General features: G+C 34.0%; 1 protein-coding gene and 2 long non-coding RNA genes across 4 annotated transcripts in view; 1 reads left to right on the top strand and 2 right to left on the bottom strand.

Annotated features, from left to right (window-relative positions):
• Positions 1 to 1,968, bottom strand: part of LOC106055300 (uncharacterized) — a 42,282-nt gene extending 40,314 nt beyond the window's left edge. For both annotated transcript variants that reach the window (XM_056010524.1, XM_056010525.1), the window contains exon 1: positions 1,822 to 1,968. The gene's annotated coding sequence lies outside the window, so the exon portion shown is untranslated. The remainder of the gene's footprint in view (positions 1 to 1,821) is intronic.
• Positions 1,969 to 2,181: 213 nt separating this feature from the next.
• Positions 2,182 to 19,069, bottom strand: LOC129922847 (uncharacterized). The gene is made up of 3 exons (XR_008774759.1): positions 18,950 to 19,069; positions 11,451 to 11,919; positions 2,182 to 2,604 (listed from the first exon to the last, which is right to left on the bottom strand). It is a non-coding gene; the product is annotated as an uncharacterized LOC129922847 (long non-coding RNA).
• On the top strand, positions 12,402 to 15,045 carry LOC129922845 (uncharacterized). The gene is made up of 3 exons (XR_008774756.1): positions 12,402 to 12,753; positions 13,347 to 13,423; positions 13,703 to 15,045. It is a non-coding gene; the product is annotated as an uncharacterized LOC129922845 (long non-coding RNA).
• Positions 19,070 to 19,123: the final 54 nt, after the last annotated feature.

Here is a 19,123-nt window from a genome sequence, read left to right as displayed (position 1 = left end):
TTGTAAATTTAAATAATCTCGAGCTACTAGATCTAGAACTAGTCTAGATCTGTACACCTTGGATAGCTGTATGAAGTATGTGAATAAGCCTATGTACTTAGGACTGTCGTCTGATGTTAAGAATTTTGTAAATTTAAATAATCTCGAGCTACTAGATCTAGAACTAGTCTAGATCTGTACACCATGGATAGCTGTATGAAGTATGTGAATAAGCCTATGTACTTAGGACTGTCGTCTGATGTTAAGAATTTTGTAAATTTAAATAATCTCGAGCTACTAGATCTAGAACTAGTCTAGATCTGTACACCATGGATAGCTGTATGAAGTATGTGAATAAGCCTATTTATATGTACTTAGGACTGTCGTCTGATGTTAAGAATTTTGTAAATTTAAATAATCTCGAGCTACTAGATCTAGAACTAGTCTAGATCTGTACACCTTGGATAGCTGTATGAAGTATGTGAATAAGCCTATGTACTTAGGACTGTCGTCTGATGTTAAGAATTTTGTAAATTTAAATAATCTCGAGCTACTAGATCTAGAACTAGTCTAGATCTGTACACCTTGGATAGCTGTATGAAGTATGTGAATAAGCCTATGTACTTAGGACTGTCGTCTGATGTTAAGAATTTTGTAAATTTAAATAATCTCGAGCTACTAGATCTAGAACTAGTCTAGATCTGTACACCTTGGATAGCTGTATGAAGTATGTGAATAAGCCTATGTACTTAGGACTGTCGTCTGATGTTAAGAATTTTGTAAATTTAAATAATCTCGAGCTACTAGATCTAGAACTAGTCTAGATCTGTACACCTTGGATAGCTGTATGAAGTATGTGAATAAGCCTATGTACTTAGGACTGTCGTCTGATGTTAAGAATTTTGTAAATTTAAATAATCTCGAGCTACTAGATCTAGAACTAGTCTAGATCTGTACACCTTGGATAGCTGTATGAAGTATGTGAATAAGCCTATGTACTTAGGACTGTCGTCTGATGTTAAGAATTTTGTAAATTTAAATAATCTCGAGCTACTAGATCTAGAACTAGTCTAGATCTGTACACCTTGGATAGCTGTATGAAGTATGTGAATAAGCCTATGTACTTAGGACTGTCGTCTGGTTACGCTGGCCGACTTTAAGTCCTGTCAGCATACATCTTTTTGTTGTCCAGTAGAACGTTTGGAGTAGGACGTAATAATAGTTTCCTAGTGAATATCCTAAACTTACTAAGCAAACAAAAAAAAAAAAAAAGAAACTAGATAAACTAATTCATTTGGGTTATTTCTATAGGCCTACTCTGGTTCTAAGATTAGTTATGATTAGTATCGAGGATATTCATGATCTGCTGAAAGATCAAGAGTAGTTATGGACTTGAATGACAGCATAGAATGTTTAAAAATTCTCTGGAAGCAAAACAAAATTCACGTATTAGGGTTTATATCAGCGGTTCTCAACCTTTAAAGCTCGGCGACACCCTTTTTACAATCTCACTCTTCGGCGACCCCCATCCACACAGCAATAGAAGAATAGACAAAAAACGATCCATATTTTCGATGGACTTAGGCGACCCCTGGCAAATCGTCAATCGACCCCTAAGGGGGTCGCGACCCACGCCCACAGGCTGAGAACCCCTGGCTTAGATCTACATAAGTAGGTAATAGATCTAGATCTAGTACGGGTAGGCCTAGAAGTTAAGATTATTTACAACCGTACAGTCTAGGTCTGAGATTATGATGTTCTAAACAAAGTATTTAGGTCTAATTCTTCTCAAATGCATTTGAAGATGTAAACATAAAATCCTAAAAATAATTATATTATTACCTTTTAGGTGCTGAATTTGGTCTTAAAGAATTCTTTGTAGATTGTATAGCTCACGTATCAGAAATTACCGATTTTAGGGACTTTCCAGTACTAAGTGATGAAAATTCCGAACCTTTCGTAGTCGTTTAATTCAACCAAGGGAGATAACTATAAATAGAAAGCTATAATTGGTATCATGGTATAGAAAAACAGTTGGATTTACTAGATCTGTGTACTGCATTGTGTATTTAATGAATTATCACTATATCAATTTTTTAAGCTCCAACGCTATCTATCATATCTATCTACATGGGCGTAGCCGGGGGGGGGGGGTTCTTGGGGTTCAACCCCCCCCCCCCCCCCGAAATGAAATCCCCCCCCCTCAAATTATGCACTCAAAATGTTATGAGCGTAGCTAAATGGGTTTTGACTCAGGTGTTCCTCAAGGAACAGTCTTGGGTCCACTACTATTTTTAATTTACATAAATGATTTACCAAATTGCATTACTTCAGGAACAAAAGTCAGATTATTTGCAGACGATTGCATAATATATAGAACAATAAAAACAACACAAGACACAGATATTTTACAAAGAGAATTAGATGAATTACAGAAATGGGAATCAAATTGGAGCATGTCTTTCCACCCAGAAAAATGTCAGTTGATAAGAGTAACAAAAAAACTAAAACAAATTAATTCCACTTATCTTATTCATGGCAAACCAGTAACACAGACTAAAAACGCAAAATACCTAGGTGTTATAATAAATGAAAAACTGTCATGGAATCCACATATTGATGAAACTACAAAAAAAATCAAACAAAGCATTAGGATTTATTAAAAGAAATTTCTATAAATCAAATAAGAACATAAAACTAAAATGTTATTTAACCTTGGTTAGGCCAATAATAGAATATGCATCCTCCGTTTGGGACCCCTCAACTCAAGAAAACATTAAGAAACTGGAACAGACACAAAAATAGAGCAGTAAGATTCATAACAAACGAATATTCACATTTGACTAGAGTAACACCTTTAGTAAAATCACTAAATTTAGAAAGCCTTCAGGACAGAAGGCTCAAAAGTAAAGTAGCAATCATACATAAAACACTGAACCATAATCTTCAAATACAAAAACAAAATTTAATAAAATACTCTGAAAGACACAAAGATAAAGGCACATTCCTCGTCCCATATGCTAGGACAAATTTGTACAAATACTCCTTCCTCCCTAGTGCAATTAGAGCATGGAGTGGGTTGCCTGAGCTAGCCAGGAAAACCAGTGACTTGGCAGAATTTAAGTCATTGGTTAATATGCATGACTAAATGCATGACGCGTAGAAAGTAATCATCTTCTTTTTTGAAGTAACGTCTGTATTATATAAGATAAGATAAGATAAGATAAGATTGACTCAGTTTTAAGTTTAAACTCCCCTCCAGTGGAGTTTGAAGCTAAAAAATACATCTTCAATTTAAAAAAAAAAGCAAATTACACACTCTAAAATCTAAGGGGTAGCCAAATGGGTTTAAACCCCCCGCCAGCGGAGTTTTTTATATCCCCCTTCACAAGGGTTTGATGCTAAAAAATACCTCTTCAATATTAAAAAAGCAAATTACACACTAAAATTATTGGAGCGTATCCAAGCCAATTGGGGGTTTTGAGTTTAAACTCCATTCCTCCAGATGGTTTTGAGTTTAAAATCCCCCTACAGAGCGTTTTGAGTAGGGAAACCTCTATCTTCAATATTACTCTAAAGCAAACTACAGTTACCAAATTCTATGGTCGTAGCTAAATGGAATTTTGAATTAAAAAAAAAATAACAAAGTCCTGAGATTTTTAGTTTTAAACCTCTAACAGATTATTTTAACGATAAAACTTCACTTCACATCTAAAGCAAACTACAGTCACCTAATTCCATGAGCGTATCCAAGAAAGGTTACACATTTCTACCAGTGGCGGGGCTCCCTTAATAAAGTGCAGTGAATAGTCATCTGCCGAAATTGAAAAACACTAAATGTGGCTCAACAAAGATGGCTAAGACAGATTTTAGGAGTCAGTTGTTGAGATCAGGTCTACATCAAGGAAATCCTTTGCCGAACTGGGAGTCGACACCCTAGTAAGACAGTGACAGAGCGTCGCATGAGGTTTGCGGGACATGTTCTCCGACAAAATAAATTTTGCATAATTAGAGTTGCGATGACATCCTAGTACAACTTGGCGCCACACATTCATGGGAAGAGGTTTCAGAAATTACCAGTGACAGATTTTTGTGGAAACAGCTTGACGGCAAATGCGCCGAACGGCACGGCATGGTCTAAATCAGTAAAAATAGCACATATATTTTTGAAATAGGACTTTTTAATAGCAGGAAATTGCACCTCAGAATATGCATTTTGTTGGCATTCTGTGCCAGAAATAGTGCTTGGCGGCGGGGCGGAGAGCCCCGCGCTAGGATTAGTTCCTAGAGCTCCTCCAGACCCCCTTGCTGGCAATGGCGGGGAGTCAACAATTTTTCCACTAACTACAGGAAGAACCTATTCTAGGGCACAATAAACGTGTCCCGAAAGAAGGAAGGGTCAGAATGTAATAAGGATTATGAACACACACACACATACATATATACAAATTTTTTTTTCGCGAGGGGGGGGGGGGAGAAAAAAATCCCCCCCCCCTAGGCCTCCCCCCCCCCCCCACAGAAAAAAAAATATATATCCTGTCCCATTTCAAGACGTAATCAAATCCAATGACTCATCTGGGCGCATTCACTAGCGGATCCAGAACTTTGGAGTGGGGAGGGGGAACTTTTTTTTTCAAACCCTAACCCTAACTCACAGTAAACCCTAACCCTATGCATAAACGTGCTTACAGCATATATGTGAGAATTAAAAAAAACACATTGTTTCTCAACTTTCGGTGAAAGCTAAAATATGATAGCATGGGGGTAAGGGGGTGCGCAGTAAGTCTTTTCAGTGGGGTTCGGGGCGAAGCCCTGACGCCAAAAGAGTTTTCTTGCATTCTTCCCTGCTGAAACGCATTCTTTTGACATCTACAGCTCATCATTCATCAATGGGGATCGGGGCAAAGCCACTACGCCAAAAGAGTTTTCTTGCATTTTTCACTGCAGAAATGCATTCTCCTGACATCTACAGTTCATTATTCATCCTATTAAATAATAACTTTTTCAATAATGTTTTACTTGAAAAATTTTCTAATATGAATTTATAGGCCCTTACTACAATGCAAATAAAACCATTTGAAAATATCCCACATATTAAGATTAAGGTTTTGTGAATCGCAGTCGAAAAAAAAAATTCGAAAAATAAAATTTTTAAAGAAGCTCATTTGTAAGTGATACATTTTGTTCAATAGGCATGTTTGTAACTTTGTTTTGCTACAGAACTATAATTCAAAGCTCTAACAAAACATTTCGAAAGTAGGAGGAGAAATTAAGTGGACCAATTAGATTCTAGATAAGGATTTGAGCATAAATTTTGAGCTATAGTTTCAAATTTATTTAACTAAAAAAATATCAGATTGAGTAAAGGTTGGAAAAAGGTGACTAGGAAAAGAATATTTGGGTCTTTCTTTTAAAAAATTATGATAAATTCATGTGAAATTACATAAACACTGTCGCCATATTTGACCTGTTTTAAAACATCATGTTTTCGTCTGGAAAGCGGAGGGGTGGTAGAGTGAAAACGATTAAACCTCGCTCCTTTTTTATAATTTCTGCTAATGATTTGGCATTAAAGAATAGAGGTGGGGCTACTCGATATAAGAATTTAATTGATAGCATTTATAAATTATATTAGTGACAGATTTTTTTTTTAATTTTGTAATTTCTTAACTATAAAACAAAAAGAAAAAGTATTGGTTTGCCCGATGGGCGGAAGGCGATTGCATGTATCGCCCCTCCCACCTGGTAAACTCCTTTTTCATTTTATATTTACTAATGATAAAATTTGAGATTAGAGTGTTGTGCGACATAATATACAAATGGGTTCACATATCAATACGTAGCTTATATTATATAGATATTTAACTAATTTTGTTCACAAACTATGATTTTTCCATAAAAATAGGACCAGCCAAACCACACACTCAGAGGGCTAGAATGGGGAGTAGATTCAATCGCCCCCCCCCATAACCCCACTGAATCGGCCAAGATACCAGAAGGGAGTCGATATAATATATAATTTATATATCAATTCAACTGAATTTGTTCACAAACTATGATTTCCCCTTAAAAGTAGACCCCCCCCACTCAAAGGGTTTAGGTGGGAAGAGCAGTAGATGCATTCTCACATTCCCCCCCCCCCATTCAATCGGCCAACAGGGAACGACATAATATAATGATCTTTTAAAACACTAATAACAAGTTTTAATCATATAGATAGATAATAAATTGATTCTGTTAGCAAGTTGTGATTTCTACAAATAAATTAGACCGCCCCCCCACTCGAATGTTTAATGGGAGGGAGGCGTGATTGATGCCTACGCCCCCTCCTGACCACACCAAATTGGCCAACATACTACAAGGGGGGGGGCGACATCATCCAAAAATAGGTTGAAATATAAATAATTAGTATATATTATTATCATAAGCAATAATATCGTATACAAATTGTGTGAATTCTGTACTAAAATTCGCCCTTCAGGGGGAGGGGGTCGGTCGAGTGGGGGGGGGGGGGCAATCGCCCCTACCGCCCCCCCCCCACTGGATTCGCCAGTGGGGCGCATCCATTGTCTTCCGAGACAGAAGGAAACATATATATATATACATATAGGGGCCTATATGCAAATATATATATGGGCCTATATGTATATATATATATATATATATATATATATATATATATATATATATATATATATATATATATATATATATATATATATATATATATATATACATATAGGGCCTATATGCAAATATATATATATATATATACATATAGGGCCTATATGCAGCCCAACAAGAAAACTCAACAAAGTTTGCATTCAAAAGTTTCCTAGAGTTTACCTAGCTGTCGTAAGGAAAACAAAATATATTACCATTATCAATTATTTTCTTGTCCTCCCAAAAATTAAATCGTTTACGATTTATCTTCCTCTTCTCAAATACTTCTGATCATGTGGTTTAAAGATGCCAGGGGGTGGAGAACGGGGTGACTGGAAATTTAGGCACCGGATATTTAGCACCAGGAAATTTAGGCATCCGGATAAGTAGGTAAACGGAAATTTAGGCACCGGATAATCAGGCACTTTTTGACATCGCAGATAATTAGGCACAGGGAAGTTAGGGACTCTCTAATAATGACCTTCATTTTGAACATAATTAAAAAGCTTTAACGTGGGGGATTAGGTGGTACTGATGTTGATATTGATGATCATTTCTTTTGAGGTAGTTGCCTCGAAATAATTACTTGTATATAGATTATAAAATTAATACTATTATTAGTTTATTAACATGTAAAAACCGATACCTATTGCCTATTGTTATAGCGATAACAACGATTGGTCTTAAACCTCTAAGTAATGCACATAATGCCCTTAGCCTCCCCCCCCCCAAGCACTATCACTAAAAGGAGAGGATTCATCTCGAGTGATGTTGAAGTTGGTCGTGAAATTACGTAATGAGTCATTAGGCTACTCACTGGAGTAATGGGTATGGAACAGCATTGTACAAGGGTGCTGAAATGGAAGTCTGTAGAAAAGTTTCTCCATATAGTAAAGTTGGAAATGAAAATGAGGGCTTTAAGATCGTTACTTATAAGGATAAAATATGTTAATAAACTAAAGTAGTTTTCATTTCTAGCGGTCCCCGTAAAAATGTAAAAGCCGCTATTAGGTTTGTGCAAAAATGTCCGTCTGTCACACTCAGATCTCAAAATCTAGAAGAGAAATGAAAAATATTTTACATCTTGTGATGCGGCTTGAAAAGTTTAGGTGCAATGGCTACTTTTCTTTTCTAAAAGCACACCTTTGGTTTATAAAATAAATTTTGCAAGCGATTTTTTCACAAAAATACACAAATTCTAAACCAATAGATAAATGTAAGAGAGATAATGTTGCAATATGTTAACAAAGAATGATAATTTTTTTGTGTATTTTCAGAATCACTAAGCCAGATGCGCCTGTTGAATGTACAAGAAATGTTCACAACAAATATAAATATTATTTAAAGGTATTTTTTCTGGTCAACTAGCTGCTAAAATTAAAAGAAAACATTTATGTTTGTTTATGTAGGCTTAGAATGCACCTTGTATATAAATATCACGCACATTTTTTTAAAAGGGACTTTTTAATGCTGCAAAATCAATGCCAACGACTGTTTTTTTGCTCTTAAAAATTATATTACATTCAATTTCCAAAAACACAATCAATATGTTGTTCCGGTTTTTTAATGTAAATAGCATATAAAGGCTAAATGAAAATGTCTATACTGACTTATATTTCATTAACTATAAAGTTGTTCCGGATAATGTTTAATAAAAAATAAATTATGTCTAATGATTGTTTTAAATCAAACAATTGTCTTACATTACACTTATATTTTTGGACAATACGTCACTATAGTATAATTATCGATATAAAATTGTTTCGTATTTTTAGCTTCTAGACTTTCTAGACCAGTGGTTCCCAAACTTTTTTGTCTCGTAGATCCCTTACCTTGTTTTCTGGTTTTCCATAGACCCGCTGCTTAAGTTTAATTGAATTTTTGAAAATTCATCCATTTCAATATTTCGTTTAAAATAATATCTAACCAGTGACACGAGGAGTGCAAATGTAATTTAAAACTACATTTTAAGTTGAATCTATTTTTTTAAAATAAATTTATTAACAAAATTCAAATTTCAACCCATTATTTAATAGTTAACACGTACAGCATACAATCACTAAACACATTGGAAACATTTGTTTTTAAAAGCTTGCAAGCTCATATTCCATTGCTAAGGAGATTATTTTTCATATACGGATTTGTTGTTTTATGAAGTAGTTCTTCAAAACATTAAATATTAATGTGCCTTAAGTATCACAGTAAAAGTTTTTAACAAAGCATTTTTCGTGGACTTCTGAAGCCATAATAATTTGAATTTAAAAAAATCCATCATTACTAGACAAGATTGATTCAGCCAGCTGTATAGAGAAATACATCCTTTGCAAAGACTTACTTAAGAAGAATGAAATATTTGACTATATTCCAACGGAGCTCAAGAATTTAGTGAACTCTTCTACAAATCCATTGCCCTAACACCCCATGAGTCAGAGTTTTGCATGGATGGTTCTCAGAAAGCCACCACAAAAGGAGGAGCTGGAATACTCATTGAATGGCCCAATGGAGAAAAAAATAATTTAAAAATTAAGTTTATTATAACTAATGAGCTCTATGACAACCATAGACAAGAAATAGGAGCACTAGAGCTAACAGCTACCATGCTAAAAAATCAGCCAAGTTCACCAAACAGTTAATTTTATTTCGTGACCAATATAAAATAAAGTCCTTGACACTTGACAAACTCTGATGCCTCCTAAATAAAACAATTCATGATGCCTGGACTGACGTTCTGTGGTCACCTTGCCTGCTCGCATCTCCCGTCGGGAGATTTGGGATTGGATGTAATTATCCACATAATCTGAAGGAACATCCAAAAGATTTTGTACAAAACATATTGTGTGACTCAACAGCAACATCAAGAACACTATTCTACCATGTTGAAATAGAAGGAAACAGAAGGCTGACACACTTGCTAAATGTAAGAAAACAAATACACACTTGAACATAGCACTCTATCCTGAAGAAATGAAGAAACTAATAGTGAATTGTAAAAACGAGAAACGGACAAGCTCTTATTCAATATACAAGAAAGATGAAACCTATTATAAACTATCCAATAGGACCAACTATAATTGTTCACATCAGAAACGTTCACATTATAATGAGAAAACAAATGTTCCGGAAGCTAAAAATTGGGACCATTGAAATTTGCCCTTTTGGAGTGTCCCCAGAGAATGCGGACCATGTCTTCAAAATTGCATTCTTCATCAAGAGGCCCAAAACAAGACTTAGACTTACTTAGACTTAGGTCCTCCCGCGCCGTTCGGCGCATTTGGCGGCAAGCTGTCTCCATAATGATCTGTCACTGGCAATGTCTGAAGCCTCCTCCCACCTGGTGTCCACTGTTCTGAGGTCCTCCATGAAGGTGTGTCGCCAGGTAATACGAGGACGTCCCTGTTTGCGCTTTCCTCGTTTTATCTTCCATGTTATCTCAACTCTTGGTGTGCGTAATTCATTTTGATGTAGAACATGTCCCGCAAACCTCATGCGACGCTCAGTCACAACCTCACTAAGTGTTCGACTCCTAGTTCGGCATAGGATTTCCTTGTTTGAGATCCGGTCTGGACACCGGCCACAAAAATCCAAACATGAAATTCTTTTAATGATATAAGTTTGTGTAAGAGATTTTACAATTTCTTCAACGGCTGGTAAAAATCAATATCGTGTGAGGTTTTCAGAATTTTACGATAATCATCAACTTCTCAATGTCAGGTCAATGAGAGATTGTGTGAGTGTATTCTGAACTTTATCTTTGAGTGTTTGAAAGATTTGCAAAAATCTCAAATGATCCACCAGCATAATTGGTTTCATAGCATCATAAAAAAGGCACATTAACACTCTCTTGTTTGACAAGGAAGTAATGAAGTTCAATTTCAAATACTTAATGCTGTAAAGTCTACATTTCTTTTTGTTAAATTAATAACTAGACAAAATTACACTATTTAAATATAATTATTAAATAAAATAAAACAATGTTTCATTTAATCAGCAGGATAAAAATTTTAAGGATTTCCTAAGGAACAAATCATAAATGTTTGGATGAAAAAATTCCAATTGTCAAAATTAATGTCACAACATGCTGAATTAAGATTCTTTATCGTAGACCCCCGAACACATCTCATAGACCCCCTATTCCCATTTTAACTTTCGTAGACCTCTTGGAAGTCTTCGTAGACCCCTGGGGCCTGGGGGTCTATATAGACCACTTGGGGAAACACTGTTCTAGACCATAGACAGAGTACTTTATGCTGTTCGGACACCTATTGGCCAAAATTTCAAAGTTTGACTTTGACAGCGTATTATTTAATAATTGTTTGACATAGAAACGAAAATGAAGTACCAAAATGCTCTTTAGTATAAGAAGAAAAGGTTGTCTACCTATTTTTGTACCCCTAACCTATATTTTTATTATATTTAAGGTCAAAGAGACCATGTGTCATTATTTAATTCGGACAGATCTGTCACAGTTTTTTGATTTCGGACACCATAATTTATTTCAGTCTCTATATTATGGCTTCAATAAACTCAGATTTTAATTCTATATTAATATTAACTAAATTTTAAGATACCCCATGTATTTCCAATAAGACAATATATGTTTATTTTTAATTTCAAAGTAGTTTTGTCATAGTAAAATCAGTTTATATTGTATGACTGAATAGAGTTAAATTATGAAGATTGTAGCCTATATTAATTTGTAGTTTATTTTATGTTTGCATGTTTTATTGAGAGTTTTACTTTATTTTCGACTGTTTATTTTATTTTGTGTTTATTAATTTTTCACTATTTATATTAATCATCATCATCACCATCAAACTCCATTTGAGTGAGGGCTTGATAGGCTTAAATCCTCTCTTGCAAAAGCCCTGGACAGAAATCCTGCTTTCTTGCGTAGTGGTACACGTCGCCATACAGATCGAGAATTTTTGGTTTTCCAGACCTGTCGAGGAGGAGGTCAGCAAGTCTGGGACAAAAAGAATATAATGCACGGTTTCCTCTTCTTCCCCACAGCATGGGCACCGTGAATCAAAATTTGGCCATAGCCGTGAGAAATATGAGCCAACAGAACAAAGGCCTGTCCTGCACAGTGCTATAATAGCTTGCTCAAGCCTGGACAGCTTCCACCTCGGGGAAATGCGGTCAGGGCGCCTCATGCGCTCCCATACTCCACGGGCTTTTGGGGTTTTGTCCCAGCACTAAAAACCACTTTTCTATTTCTGTTTTTTTTTAAATTATAGCCAGTTGGTGGAATTTGCCATCCCTGGTGGGCCAAGGAGTCTGCAATAGATCAGAGATATAACAATGTATTTATTTCAAACTCATTAAGGCTGCTATTGTATTGTTAGTAGTTTTCAAACTATATACATGTATAAATAAGATACAGTACGTAACCCTACGCATACATCAAGTCTCCGATGCATTATCAAACTTAAAATACAAATATTACACACATATAGTATGGCATGCCGTTTGTGGGCCGGGTTATATGGAAAATGCCAGGGCCGATTTTGATACCCAGTCCGCCCCTTCATGAACAAAAGCTATTTTCAAATACATCTATATATATATAATTCTCTTCTTCCCTCAAAAGTTTAAACAAGAAGTAAAGGAAAGATCACTCTCTTATTTCTGCTGATAGTCCACGAAAAAACAAGAGTAGTGTTCACACTACGGATGGCTGCGCGCTAGACCGGCGCCTTCGACATAGAAAGCCTATAGCTCTGACCAGGTCGCGGCCTACGTCATCACTGGTCAGAGGCCAAGGTTATGCGTCACTGATTGATGCGTGTGTACGTAACCACTCAGTCCACTGTGTTGCTGTGTAGTTTACATAGACAGAAATATTTCTTTTGAAACAAATAGAATCTTCATCTAAATATGATTTAGACTTTTCAAAATATTCATCATGGATTAAAACTCTAGATCTACAATGGTGAACAAATGTCTCGTTTTGTAAAGGATCTAGATCTAGCACTACTAGTAACTAGCAGATATGCTTTCCGATTACCAAAAGATGATGAATGGTGGCTTAGAAAGAAAAAATGGCCAGCGGTAATACCTTTGGCTTAGTAGAAGGATTAGATCTACGTACCATTAAAGGAGTACTCTAAAGTAAGTAAATATTTCTAGATCCAGCATATTAACATTATACATAATTAATTGACTTTTATGCTTTTGATGATTAACATGATAATCATTATATAAAGTCAAAGTGGGTAGATCTAGAAATCTAGGCCTAGCCTAGGCATTGAATACTTGATCTAGGCTAGGACGATGTAGATCTAATTGTAAATCTATTCATTTAATAACGATTCTGTCAATAATTATAGAGTCTAGATCTAGTTTATATACCAATAGCATAGTATAGTCCGTATATTATATAGAAGTACAAATAGACAGGTAGTGACTTATAGATTTATAATAGATAGAGATACATAAATATATTTTATATATATTATATATATATTATATATATAACCAGTAGAAGTACAGATCTATAATCTTTGTAGTCTATTACTAGTATTCTATAGTTACATAGACTCATTCTATGAGACTGTTAGACAGTTACTATTAGATCTGTCATATTTTATACCTCGGTATATACCAAATTATTCTAGTAAATATATAGGCCTAATATATACATTTTATTTTATATTTTATACAGTTTGCATTTCATTTCAAAAAAATTAATTGTAAACTTTCAGATCTGCCATTAACATTTTCAAGACGAAGTATCATGGACAGTATTGAAGGATTACGTACTATAAAGGAATACTCTAAAGTAAGTAATAATTATTACTAGCATCTAGCATATAATATTAGTATTATAAATAATTTAAATTTTTTATGCTTTTGATGATCAACAAGACTATAAAAAGAGGCTATTGCTAGGAAGTAAATACTACTTTAGGCTAGAACTATGTAACTCTATTAATTTAATAACGATTCTATCAATAGATATTCTAGTAAATGTTTGATATTATTATATTATATACAGTATCTATTTACAGTTTGCATTTCATGTAAAAAATATTAATAGTAAACTTTATTTAACTTTCAGATCTGCCGTTAACATTTTGAAGACGATGAAGTATTGTGGACTAGCTACTACACATGAAAAAGTAGAGAGTGCATTAAAAAAAGTGTTAAGTCTCAGGAAGTCGCAGGATGGCTGCCTGGTCTTGTGGTTTGCGCGCTGGACTGTCGTTTGGATTTATCGATGTCTCTGTTTCAAACCCTGCCCGCTCCCATCCCCTGTCGTCAACTCTGAAGGAACATCCGAAACATGTCAAACATATAAGGATATAATAGTAAAAAAAACATATCAGTGATTTCAGTGAATTTCAAGATAGTGTAAGAAATATAAATGTGTCTTCGTTTTGGATGTTCTTTGTCAAGAGGAGTGTATGATTTATGTACATTGTAAAGGTTCTGGTCCAGTTAAGGTAGTATATATATATTCCAATGTTCTTGGTACATCTCTTTGATGTTTTTTTTTTAAACAAACAGAAGTATTTGGTAAAGGTGATAAGCTACTTCTTAAAACTGTATCCTACATTTATGAAATTACTAGTTTGTTAGAACTCATAGAACAATATTCTACAAAAAATTTTACCAACAATACTAACAGTTTTTAAATGCTATTAAAGAAAACACTAAGTACACAAATACAAAAAATGACAATGAAATAAATATATTAAATTGACTTAAACCAAACAGGACTAAATAAGAAGACCATGTCACTTTTTATGGACTATCTAAATTAAGTATTGTCTACCCAAATCCTGCAGATTCCTGCTTATATAAGTTATTGACCATGTACACTACATATATTTAAAGGTTTAAGATACAGTGGGATAAATCAAAAAGATGAAAATATTTCTTTTATCTTTCCTAATTTTAATGATTCATCAAAACATCATAAAGGTTCTCTGTAAGTCTAACTGTTAGATGTTATATTATGGGTAATTATCTTGTTTTTTGAAGTAACTTGTGTAATCTATAAGATAAGATATGTTGCTGGTTATTGTGTTCATGTGGTTCTAAAGAAATTTAATGACTGCATGACTGGGGATGGGAGCGGCCAGGGTTTGAACTTGGGACCATCAATAAATCTAAGCGACAGTTCGGAGCGCAAGCCGCTCCACCAGGCAGCCATCCATATATATATAATATATAATTTAAATAACATTAACATTATATGAGCAAACCGCTTGAAAAGGCAGCCATCCATATATTTAAATCACATTAACATTATATGTAATCATTGTATTTTTAAAATGTGTATTGTAAATTATTGAAATTTTTTTTTCCATATGTTCATTAAGCAATTGCAATAAAAACTTAACTCATTAAAGTGGTATCCTTTGTCTGCAAATAAAATTGCTATATAACACTACACATTTGTTTTCATGTTATGTTATTTCTGTTGTGATGCTTGTTATCATTAGTGTGTACATTAAGTTGTAAAGCAACTGATCAATTTTATATTCTAATAACATATGTAGGTGTAATACTGTTTATAGAAAAGTCATAACATACATGACTACACGTTAATGAGTTATAGACTATATCACTTAGCCTAAGCACTAGTGCAAACATTCAGCCAGGTGTGATACAGTTCAGTTTACAACACACACAAAGCAGTCTTCAATCACTTAGTGTGTATATTAAGTAAATACATAAAGTCTAGACCTAGTAATTAGTCTACTTTAATAATACGTCTGTTTATAGTTATGAGGATCTAAGTCTGATCTAGTACTTAATCTACTTTAATACGTCTGTTTATAGTTATGAGGATCTAATTCTAGACCTAGTAATTTGTCTACTTTAATAATACGTCTGTTTATAGTTATGAGAATCTAAGTCTAGACATAGTAATTTGTCTAGTTTAATAATACGTCTGTTTATAGTTATGAGAATCTAAGTCTAGACCTAGTAATTTGTCTAGTTTAATAATACGTCTGTTTATAGTTATGAGAATCTAAGTCAAGATCTAGTAATTTGTCTACTTTAATAATACGTCTGTTTATAGTTATGAGCATCTAAGTCTAGACCTAGTAATTTGTCTAGTTTAATAATACGTCTGTTTATAGTTATGAGAATCTAAGTCTAGACCTAGTAATTTGTCTACTTTAATAATACGTCTGTTTATAGTTATAAGCATCTAAGTCTAGACCTAGTAATTTGTCTACTTTAATAATACGTCTGTTTATAGTTATGAGAATCTAAGTCTAGACCTAGTAATTTGTCTAGTTTAATAATACGTCTGTTTATAGTTATGAGAATCTAAGTCAAGATCTAGTAATTTGTCTACTTTAATAATACGTCTGTTTATAGTTATGACAATCTAAGTCTAGACCTAGTAATTTGTCTACTTTAATAATACGTCTGTTTATAGTTATAAGCATCTAAGTCTAGACCTAGTAATTTGTCTACTTTAATAATACGTCTGTTTATGGTTATGAGAATCTAAGTCTAGACATAGTAATTTGTCTAGTTTAATAATACGTCTGTTTATAGTTATGAGAATCTAAGTCTAGACCTAGTAATTTGTCTAGTTTAATAATACGTCTGTTTATAGTTATGAGAATCTAAGTCAAGATCTAGTAATTTGTCTACTTTAATAATACGTCTGTTTATAGTTATGAGCATCTAAGTCTAGACCTAGTAATTTGTCTAGTTTAATAATACGTCTGTTTATAGTTATGAGAATCTAAGTCTAGACCTAGTAATTTGTCTACTTTAATAATACGTCTGTTTATAGTTATGAGCATCTAAGTCTAGACCTAGTAATTTGTCTACTTTAATAATACGTCTGTTTATAGTTATTAGGACAACAACTACATGTTGGTTGTGTTACGTTTTACAACACTTCGCCTAAGCGCTAATGCTAACACAATCACTTAGTGTGTATATTAAGTAAATACATAAAGTCTAGATCCAGTGATTAGTCTAGTTTAATAATACGTCTGTGTATAGTCATCAGGACAACTACACGTTGGCTGTGTTACAGTTTACAACACTTCGCCTAAGCGCTAACACACAGCCAGGCTCTGGTTACGATCAGAAACAATGGTCGCTGACCTACTACGTCACAAACCAGCCTTACGGCCTGGGGTCACGGAGGTCACGGCTAGACTGTCGTTTAAAAATGTATCAAACCCTGCCCGCTCCCATCCTCCTTTGTCCTGTGGAAGGTTCGGACTAGAAAGTAAACTATCTTTAACTCTGACGGAACATTTGAAACATTGTAAAACATTTTACAAACAAACAGAAAAAAAAACACAAAACAGCAGCGCCGGACTTAACCATTATGACCTAAAAGTCATGGAAAGAGATTAAGTAATCTATTATGTGTATATATGTTAATAATACTTAACCATTGTGGGCCCTATGCGAAACGGATTTCGCGGGGCCAAGTTTGGGTAGGGAAGCGGACAATAAGTGAAATTTAAAAGAGTTTGTATTAGAAAGTAAATTTGTCTATGCATTTTATACATTCTTAACTACGTACAGAATTACTTTAAGAACCTTGTGTGTAGTAAAGTCATAAAACATATCATAATAATTATGTTTTCTACATAGATCACGATTAATAGCAAGAATTACCAAATATTTCAATCTATCTTTGAGATTTGTTGACCTCAAGTAATTCTTCATTAGTTTGAGGCGCAAAAAGCTTCTTTCACCAGGTGACACAATTACAGCTGATGCATAATGCCGCGTGTAAGTTTGGCGTTTTTCATATTGAATGACACCCCAAAATATTTTAAGGACTTTTTTCGTATATTTTGCGATTTAGGGAGATTTCCCGGAGCTCCTGGTAAATCGACACGAGGGCGCTGGAAATCTCTTTTAAGTTATACAATGGTTTAATTTAATAATGTATGCGACTTGAATTATGAAAGTGCTGATCCTATGAATTTATATATATAATTTTCTTCTTCGCTCAAGAGTTTGGACGAGAAGAAGAAGTAAAGGAAAGATCACTCTTTTATTTCTGCGGATAGAGTTATTCCACGAACTTTACGAGCCTTGCATATAGCGAAGTCTTACATTGTATCATGAAAATTGTATTTCCTACATAAATAACGCTTGATGAATAGCAACAATTGATGAATGTTTCAATCTATCTACGAGAATTGTTGAACTAAAGTAATTCTTCATTAGTTTGAGGCGCGAGAAGCTTCTTTCACCTGATTATACAATTACGGCTAATGCATAATGCCGTTTTTATTTATCGCCCGTAGGACAGGCGTTTTCCATATTGAATGACACCCCAAAATGACAATTTTTACCTATATATTTCACGAGATTTGTATGAGTTTTCAAAAGATCTTTTAATAATTTCCGGAGATTTCCATGACTTTTTCATATATTTTGCTATTTCAGGAGATTTCCAGGAGCACCTGGAAAATTAGGCGGCGGCGAGAAATCTGTTATAAGTTATAAAATGTTTTAATTTAATAATTTACACATAGAAGTAGTTCGGGTCCTATGAAAGTGTGGGGCCCACTGCGGTCGGAAAGGTTGCTGTGGCCTATGGCCGTCCCTGCAAAATAGCGGCGTATGCTACGCCGCCGGTTTACTAGTATTTAATATTACAATATTAAGATTTTATAGAAACTTAATAGTTGATGTGCATCGCTGAGAAAAGAATTACTGTCTCTTTAGTTAGTCACACGTTTCACTAGTTTGACCGTTATAGTTTTTTCAAAAGAAAAAAAAATATATTTATGTAAATTTGGCATGACTAGATTTAAAAAAAAAACACAACATGGCGTAATCAGCCATCGTTTTCAGAAGATATACGATTACTGTTTTAATTTAAATTGGCTTTAATTTTATTGAAAGAATTTCTAAGCTTTACTAACATTTTTTTACGTAAATACAATCTAGATTACATTTCGTCCAGGTTTTGTATTAGGTCTATATGACCATATAATGATAATATTAATAAATATTCACACAACGTATGAATTACAGATGGCTGATATGATAAATATTTATTTTCACACAACTGACGGTGTCAAAATCACGGGTTCGATAGACGGTTTAATCCATATATTTTACTTATTTATTTATTTATATATATTTTTTTTACATATATTAAGTTCTATAATGTCTTTTTAACAAAGCTTTTTTAAATAATTTTTCATGTTAAAAGTCAAAGACCCCCCCCCCCCCAAACACTAAATGCCATGAAACGTGAAAATTTCATATTAATTTAACGTCGCCGGGTAAGAGGTGTATACTAGGGTTGTCTGTGAACAATAATAAAATAAAATAAAGATATATCACATACAAATCAGGCAACTCAACATCCTAAGGTTTACAGAACAAGTTAAAATCTCTAACCATTCCTTAAAGAACAAAATGTAAACAGAACACTTCTACAAAAAACACTACTATAGAAAATAAGCCTCTGAGGACTCACACTACAAAAGCTTTGCCACAACCGGACAGTTGTTTACACATC

This window comes from Biomphalaria glabrata, chromosome 14, assembly GCF_947242115.1.
Source record: "Biomphalaria glabrata chromosome 14, xgBioGlab47.1, whole genome shotgun sequence".
Taxonomy (NCBI): domain Eukaryota; kingdom Metazoa; phylum Mollusca; class Gastropoda; family Planorbidae; genus Biomphalaria; species Biomphalaria glabrata.
This window is presented reverse-complemented; position numbering and strand designations above follow the sequence as displayed.